The sequence below is a fragment of the Chinchilla lanigera genome, unplaced genomic scaffold, assembly GCF_000276665.1.
Source record: "Chinchilla lanigera isolate Chin_1 unplaced genomic scaffold, ChiLan1.0 scaffold00082, whole genome shotgun sequence".
Lineage (NCBI taxonomy): Eukaryota > Metazoa > Chordata > Mammalia > Rodentia > Chinchillidae > Chinchilla > Chinchilla lanigera.
In genome coordinates this window covers 4,478,174-4,485,703 of record NW_004955483.1, presented here as the reverse complement: position 1 = coordinate 4,485,703, position 7,530 = coordinate 4,478,174, and the positions used below count along the sequence as shown (strand labels likewise).

The following is a 7,530-nucleotide window of genomic DNA, read 5'->3' as shown; positions in this document are numbered from 1 at the left end:
GGAGGAGGAGGAGGAAGAGGAGGGCAGGAAGAGGAGGGCAGGAAGAAGAAGAAGTAGTAGTCAGATCCACATCCTCTTCAAGGGATGTCCCCAAGGACCAAAAACCTCCACTAGTTCCATCTTTTAAAAGTTTCACACCTTCCAATCATGCTACCCTCAGGGCCAAGGACCTTTGGGGGAATTTAAAAATCAAATAATACCAATTTGTACCTTTAAAATTTTTGTTTACAGGCCAGCAAATTATATTATTGAAAACCAAATTACTAGGCTTTAAAGGGCCTGAGCAATTGTTGCTAAAATAATAATTTTTACTTTTTAAATTCCTTGATTATTATACTCCAATGATAATTGTTAAAATCATCCAATAATAGTTTAAAAAACTAAACACATTTCTTAGTACTTTGATTAAATTCTATAACCTGCACACTGATGTGTTGATTTTGTGAATATCACTCAACTGTTTTAACTTCTAAAACAGCTCATCATTTTTCTCATTCTGTGTGTTGGTGTGTTTATATGGGGTGTAGCCATGTATGTTTGTTCTAAATTACACACATAACTGTAACAATCTCACCTGTATCACAGAACTTTATGACACACAGAATGCAATTGACTATCACTGGTTTAGAAGTTTTAAGTATATATTTTAAAAATGGTAGATAGAATTTCCATTATATGAGGTATTTCTGGGCATTCACCTCCAAATAGAAATCCCATAGAAATAATACCATTGGAGCTTTAAATTGCTCTGCAAGAAGTGCATGGATATGAAAGTGGAAATAAGGATGTTTTTAATGAATTTCAAAGTTCTCTATATCTATCTATCTACCTATCTTTCTACCTGTAATAAAAGATTAAAAAAAGTAAGGTTCAGATAGCATCTTATCACTTAGGTTCCTTTCCACTGATAACCATGGATCCAAAGGTTAATTCAAAGGTTAAATTAAAATGCACACCTGCAGAATATTTGTGCGTTTAAAAATTCATTAAAAGTGGAATATACCTTCCTGTTTGGCCAATTCCTTAATGAATATATTAGCATTTAATAATAGCTTCCCACCTTGAGAGGTTTCTGGCTCATTTTCTCTGCCTTTATCCTAAGCAACCAAATTTTCCAAGGTTAAGACCAAAGGCTCCCTGAAATGTCACAGATTTGTCCTTGTTTAAAAAGAAATTCAAAAATCTTGCAGTTTATTTCAGTGTTACTTCAAGCATAAGAAACTTTATTATCTATTTTTTATTTTAAAGAGAGTAGTACATGAGAAACAAACCAACAAAAAAATAGAACAGTAGCACATACCAGTATTACGAACATAAACAAATCAAAGCAAGAACATTCAAGGTGATACAGGGTCTCAAAACGTTGTTTTGTAATGTTACAAATAACTTTATTATGTATAGCCTTCTTATAACAGACATTTTGTCACAGTTCATGAAGATCATACTGAAATTATTTTACTTTCAATATCACCCCATATTACAAGCTTATAGCATAAGCCTTATCCTTTTAGAAAAGATTTTGTGAGAGTAAACTCAGATTTTGAAAGAAGAAATATGCTTATTCTTTAGAACATTGTTTATTAAAGAGTTATATAGATTTATATATATGTAAAATGAGTTTTGAATTATATTATTAGCTCCACTTCTGGCTTAGTACGGGTGTACCTATGTGATTGTGACAAAATAGTTACTTTACTACAAGCTATGATGAATTCATATGATGAATGTTTGGGGAAGATTTCTGATTTCTCCATTTTCCCTTCTATCCAGGGAGCTCCCCAAACCAGCTATGGCTAGCAACGTTCTAATTCTGCTGAGGCACTGTGAAGTCAGGTAGGCCAAGTACTTATTTTCAGCAATACCCTTTCTGCACAGGATTGATCTGGTGATATATGGAATATAGTTCAGGATCTTTGAATCCTCAGTAGAAGAGAACATAAGCAGTTGTTCTAATTATTGGCTGCTGAAAAACAACAACAACAACAATATAAAACCCAAAACAATTCACCCAGAATTTAGAGTCTTAAAGCTATAATCAATTTCTTTTCATTTCTTTTGATTCTTGCTTGGGATCCTTCATGTAGGTGGTAGCTGGATGGTAACTAGGGCTCAAGATTCCTGGCAGGCTTCCTCTCACCAGAGCGGGGGTTGATGGTGGTTACTAGCTGGCACCTCCATGGAGCTGTCCAGCAGAGCTCCTACTCATGGCCTGTCCATGTGATTTGGGCTTCTTTACACTATGGACGCCAGTTTCCAGGAATCTTTTCTTTTATGGTCACCAGCATGCCCAGATTCAAGGAACAGAGGAGACCTGACCTTTCACTGGGAGTGATGTCAACACCATATTTAAGAGAATTGTGGGATGAAGGAGTCTGCTTATACTCATCTTGGACAATATTACCTCCAATTATCATTGTATTCTCATGCTGTTATGTTCATCCCTTAAATTCTCTTGGCAGAGATATTTATGTTCATCATCTAATTAACATTTTTTACTAAACAAGCTTTCACATCTCTTCACCTTCTACTTTAGGGGGTGCTGTTCTGTTAGAGATTCCTCCTCAACTCCCCAAAACCCCTTCTAAAACCATTTATTATAACTTTGGATATACGTCTTGGAAAACTTTATAGAAAAGAGCTGATTAGATGGCTTTTGCTTTCAAACTATACTATGTTAACCTGGGGCCTACATCATGTACAAAGCCCTCTTTTCACTTGGTTTTATGGATGTATGTAGATGTTGGAAATTTAGCTTAGTGCTTGCAATTTGCAGAGTCACTGCAGTATGGTTTGATGTGCTCTTCACAAACTCTATCAGTATGTTTAAATTATAAAACTAGTATACAAGTGAATCCTTCAATACTCAGAACAGGAGAAAATTTGTTTAGAAAATTACTGTGTCTTCTCTCTTTTGGATGGACTTTTCTTATTTCTTTTCAAAACAGATAAATAAATAAATAAATAAACAGCCAATATTGTTTTGTGCTTAGCAACTTACATCTTTCTTTATATTATCATTGATCTATGTATTACTTTTACACTCCCTTTCCTGAAAACAACCATGTAAATTTATTTAAACAAATTTTTGTGTGGTACTGTAAGATATGTATTATTATGTTTGTACAAATTTTTGATTTACCTTAAAAATATTATTTTAGAGAGCTAAATCTTATCGTTTCAATTTTCCTTCATCCAATTATATATAGACAATGGATTTATGTTGCTATGTGTACATATAGTCTGATTCTAACTGTTTTATATCTCATTTTACCTTCCAGGCTTCCAGATCCCATCTGCTCCCTACCTCAGTGTGAACAATACTGTGGTGATATTTTGGTATGCATCTTTATGTGAAAGGATGATAGAAATGCTTCTTGAGAATGAAATTAAAATTGGAGACCTAGTGACTTTTGCAACTAAATCAGTGCTTTACAGCTTCCTTTGAACTATTGCAACTTCTGTAATACATTATACTGATAACATGCACTGGATAAACCCAAAGAAACAATGCACAAGAGATTTAAGGAAGAATGAAATGCAACTAATTATTCCTTTGGTACTAAATTTATTTATATCCTTAGGTTTGGTTGAGGTAAAATACTGGTCTTGAAAATGAGCATTTTGGCATTTGCATTATGAGAATTTTTTTTTTTTACTATTTGCTCTAGTAACCATTAATAATATTCTATTCTATATAAACTAGGCAAATTTTGCCATTGTATAGATCCTCACCCTTTATACCATGAAGACCATATGTATTACATGTACTCAGCTTTCCAAAATAATGCTTTAATTTTTCTTTAAATAATCAGGTGTATTCTACAGAATTTAACAGAGAAAATGATATAATATACATTTATTATGTCTGCCTTCTTTTCCATTTCTTGCTGGAAGTCTAAGTTAGTCTCTGGTATTATTTTCCACTAGAATAAAAGAATGTTCATTTAGCATTTCTTATAAGCTGTTTATGAAAGATTATAATCTTAAACATATATAATGTCGATTTTTTGGAGGGGAAATTTGCTAGATATAAACCTTTCATATTTTGCTTTTTAATCTTCTATAAATCTAAGACCTCATATTTTAATTTTCTTTTCAGCACTTTGAATATGTCATGCCAATGTTTTTCTAGTGTCCATAAATTAAGAAGTCAGTTGTTATGTAATATAGTTCTATGTATAGTAGTTCAATGCATATGCAAAGTGTCATTTCTTTGCAAAAATTTTTGGCCATTTTTGGTTTGACTATTATGTTCCCATACGTGATTTTCTTTGAATTTATACTACTTGAGTTTCAATGAGATTAGTATATCTATGTATTATTGTGTTCACCTACTTGGCAGTTTAAAAATTACTTATCTGAATATTTTGGACCCCATTTTCTCTTCTCTTTAAATTGATCTTTATTATTTTGCCACATATCCCAGAAGTGCTTTTCATTTTTCTTTATCCTCCAGTTTGGGTAATTTTTATTATTCTCTCTTCAATAGTAACTGACTCTTTTTTCCATTATCCTCTTTTTGCTACTAAGCTCTTTTGTGATTTAAGAAAGATTGGATATTGTACTTTTCTAGAATTTTCTTTTTTTTTTTTTTTGTATTTTTTTTGAGACAGGGTCTCACTCTGCAGTTCAGGCTGGCCTTGAGCTCACTTTGTGGCCCAGTCTGGTCTCGAACTCGTAAGGATCCTCCTGCATCAGCCTCCTAGGTGCTGGGATTACAGGCCTGTGCCACCACACCCGGCTAGAATTTTCACTTTTGATGTCCTTTTTCTTTGCTGTGATTCCTATTTTTTCATTTCTTTATCAGCATTTTTCTTTGTATCATTTGACCACAATAATTGTTTTAAATTTCTTGTCTTCCATTTCTAATACCTCAATTATCTCATGATTGAACTATGTTAATTGCATTTTCTTTTAATCATTGGTAGTATTTTCATAGGTATCAAATAATTGCAGATTGCACTCTTGACATTGTAAGGGACATGTTGTTTGCAGGTGGTGTGTTGGCCAAGCATTCCAAGTTTAGCAGCTATGAAGAAGTATGCAAACAAGCCTTGTGTGAGACCTCAGCTCTGGGTGCTGGAGCACCTGTCCTCTGGGCCACCGTATCTCAACTTTCACTCCTGAGCCTCCTGTGGGTCTGATCTCTTATGGGAGTCTTTTTATTTGAGCTTTCCTCTTTGATTCTTCTAGTTCCTTTTTGTCAAATTAACAGGCTCCTGATGGTCTACTTTTACAGGCCTGTTTGTAGTTTGGTTTTCCAGAGAGTCATTAGTATCATTGGTCTCAGACCTACCTCTGCTCCTGAATTTCAGTACTGTATCTACATATGCCCTAATCAGCTTGGTTTGCTTATGCAGACTTTGATTTTAGCTTCATTATACATTTTGTGGATATACTTTTCTTCTAGCACAGTTTTTGGCAGACAGCCTAACTTGGTTTCCTTCCTCTGGCTTTTGCTCAGCTTCTCAAGCTATTTGAGAATGTGGCTTTATCTTTAGGCTCTGCCTTTCCCTCACCTACAGTTGAGCCTCTAATTCCATTTCCTGCCTCTTGTATTTTGTCCTTGTCTTTATCCACTGTGATTTCAGTACTGCCAGCCTCTACTTTGGTATTAATCTTGATATGTCATTAATCTAATGTACGAGAAAATTAAAAGAAATAAAAATATACCAGTGATAATAAATACCTCCTCTAATCGCTTAATCCATTTGCTACAATTTTCATATCTATCCATGCGTGTATTTATTCGTACATAGCATCAAAGCTACCTAGCTTACTATACCTGGTGATGTGGTTCATTACATAGAACTTGGAAAGCTATGGATTGCTAAACTATTGAAATACTTTGCACAGGCCTCACTAGTAATTATGTCAATATGGTTATTACCAGGTTCGGGCCCATGTCACAGCTCACTGTGGAATCACTTCCACTGAGTGAAGGATGTGCACAACAGGCTGCCACCACCAAAGTGATGAGTTGCAATGGAAGAAAGTGTGCCCAGAGGCTACTTAAATCCTCTTGTGACCTGGAAGGAACTGCTCCCCACACCTCTTGTTTCCAGGGAGACCTTCACAATTTTCAAATTCTTCCTCTTGTTCAATATTTGTGGCATTAGCTATTTGGCTATTGGTCTCTGTGTAGGAAACAAGAACTTGTTTTTGGTATGTCTTCAAGAGAAACAAAACTGAAAAGTGGTAAGATGGTATAAGAACCACTTAAGCCAAACGTAATGATCTAGGTAGCTCATGGAGGGTGGAAATTCTCTCCTTGACAACCAGGTTAAGTTTCAACAGGATCCTGTTTTGGGTCTTTCTAGTACTTTCGCGAATGTCTCCTCTTTCAGGATTAATCAGGAAGCCAGGTTCCATAACACAGTTGTTGGCATTACTGGATGGCTGGTCCACAGAAGTGCTAAAGTCGCTTTACACTTGAAACTTCCTCTGTGGGATAGCAGCCACCTAATCTCTCTTTCTGGGAACAACAAAAAGTCTGAGGTCGTTCTGGGCAGGAGCAGTGAAGCAGCAGGTAGGCGGTGTGTGAGAGTCTTTAAGCTACTTGAGTATCCCACTTACACACCCTTGCACATGTCATACCTAGACATGTGACACACTACACTATTGGAACAAACTTGACAGTAGGGATCACACTTTCTTTTGCACAAAGGTCTAAAATTTCAACTTATTTCCATTCATTTTTATTGTTAACCTTAATTCCCTTCTTTTCAGGATAGAATCTGAATGAGAGAAATGAAAATTCCACACCACAAATCAGGAGAGAATTTAAGCTTTGTTTCTATTCTATGAAGAAGTTTCTAAAACGACACACGTGCATGTACATACATTTAAAGTGCAGGTGAAGGATCCCATAACAAGATTGCCAGTGAATTTGGCCTTCCAGGGCTGTGACAATGTATTTGATGATCTCTCAAGAAGAGGATGAATGTTTTGAGCTGGCTGAATTTTGTTTCCTGGATACTTTAGTATCTAAAGATTTGGCAGAGCTACACAGAAAAACAAATATGCTTGTTCACATATTAATATTACCATTCCTGTATTGTAGATTTGGGTTCTTTGGTGTGTCTTGTAAATAGAAGATTCATTTAAAATGGCTGCTGTTAAACTATTTGTTATATACTGTAGAGTGTGTTTTCTTTGAAAAATAATTTTTATAGATGCATTAATTCTCCTAAACATAATTATTATATATCACAACCATATACTAATAAAAATTTTAGAAATCATTACAAGTATATTTTTATAATGTCATGGCACAACATGTGAAGCATTTAAAGTGTGTTTTCATTCTAGCTTTCTGCCTTTATGTTCCAATTGTCATAAAATTTACTTCTACCTATAAGTTCCAGAAAACTCTGTCACTATTTCTGTTTTAGACAATTGTCTAAGTACTTTAAAGAAATGCTAACAAAAGAAAAATAATTTGTTTGTTGGCATAATATATAAAATTTGAAAATGATTTATGTGTAGTAAGATATTTTTTTAATGTTCATGTTTACATCAAAGTTACAA

At 34.5% G+C, this 7,530-nt stretch overlaps 1 long non-coding RNA gene across 1 annotated transcript in view; it reads left to right on the top strand.

Annotated features, from left to right (window-relative positions):
• LOC106146538 overlaps window positions 1-7,094 on the top strand; it is an 8,874-nt gene extending 1,780 nt beyond the window's left edge. Inside the window, exons 2-4 of the long non-coding RNA XR_001231014.1 lie at window positions 1,771-1,833; window positions 3,279-3,336; window positions 5,894-7,094. This is a non-coding gene — a long non-coding RNA (uncharacterized LOC106146538). The remainder of the gene's footprint in view (window positions 1-1,770; window positions 1,834-3,278; window positions 3,337-5,893) is intronic.
• Window positions 7,095-7,530: the final 436 nt, after the last annotated feature.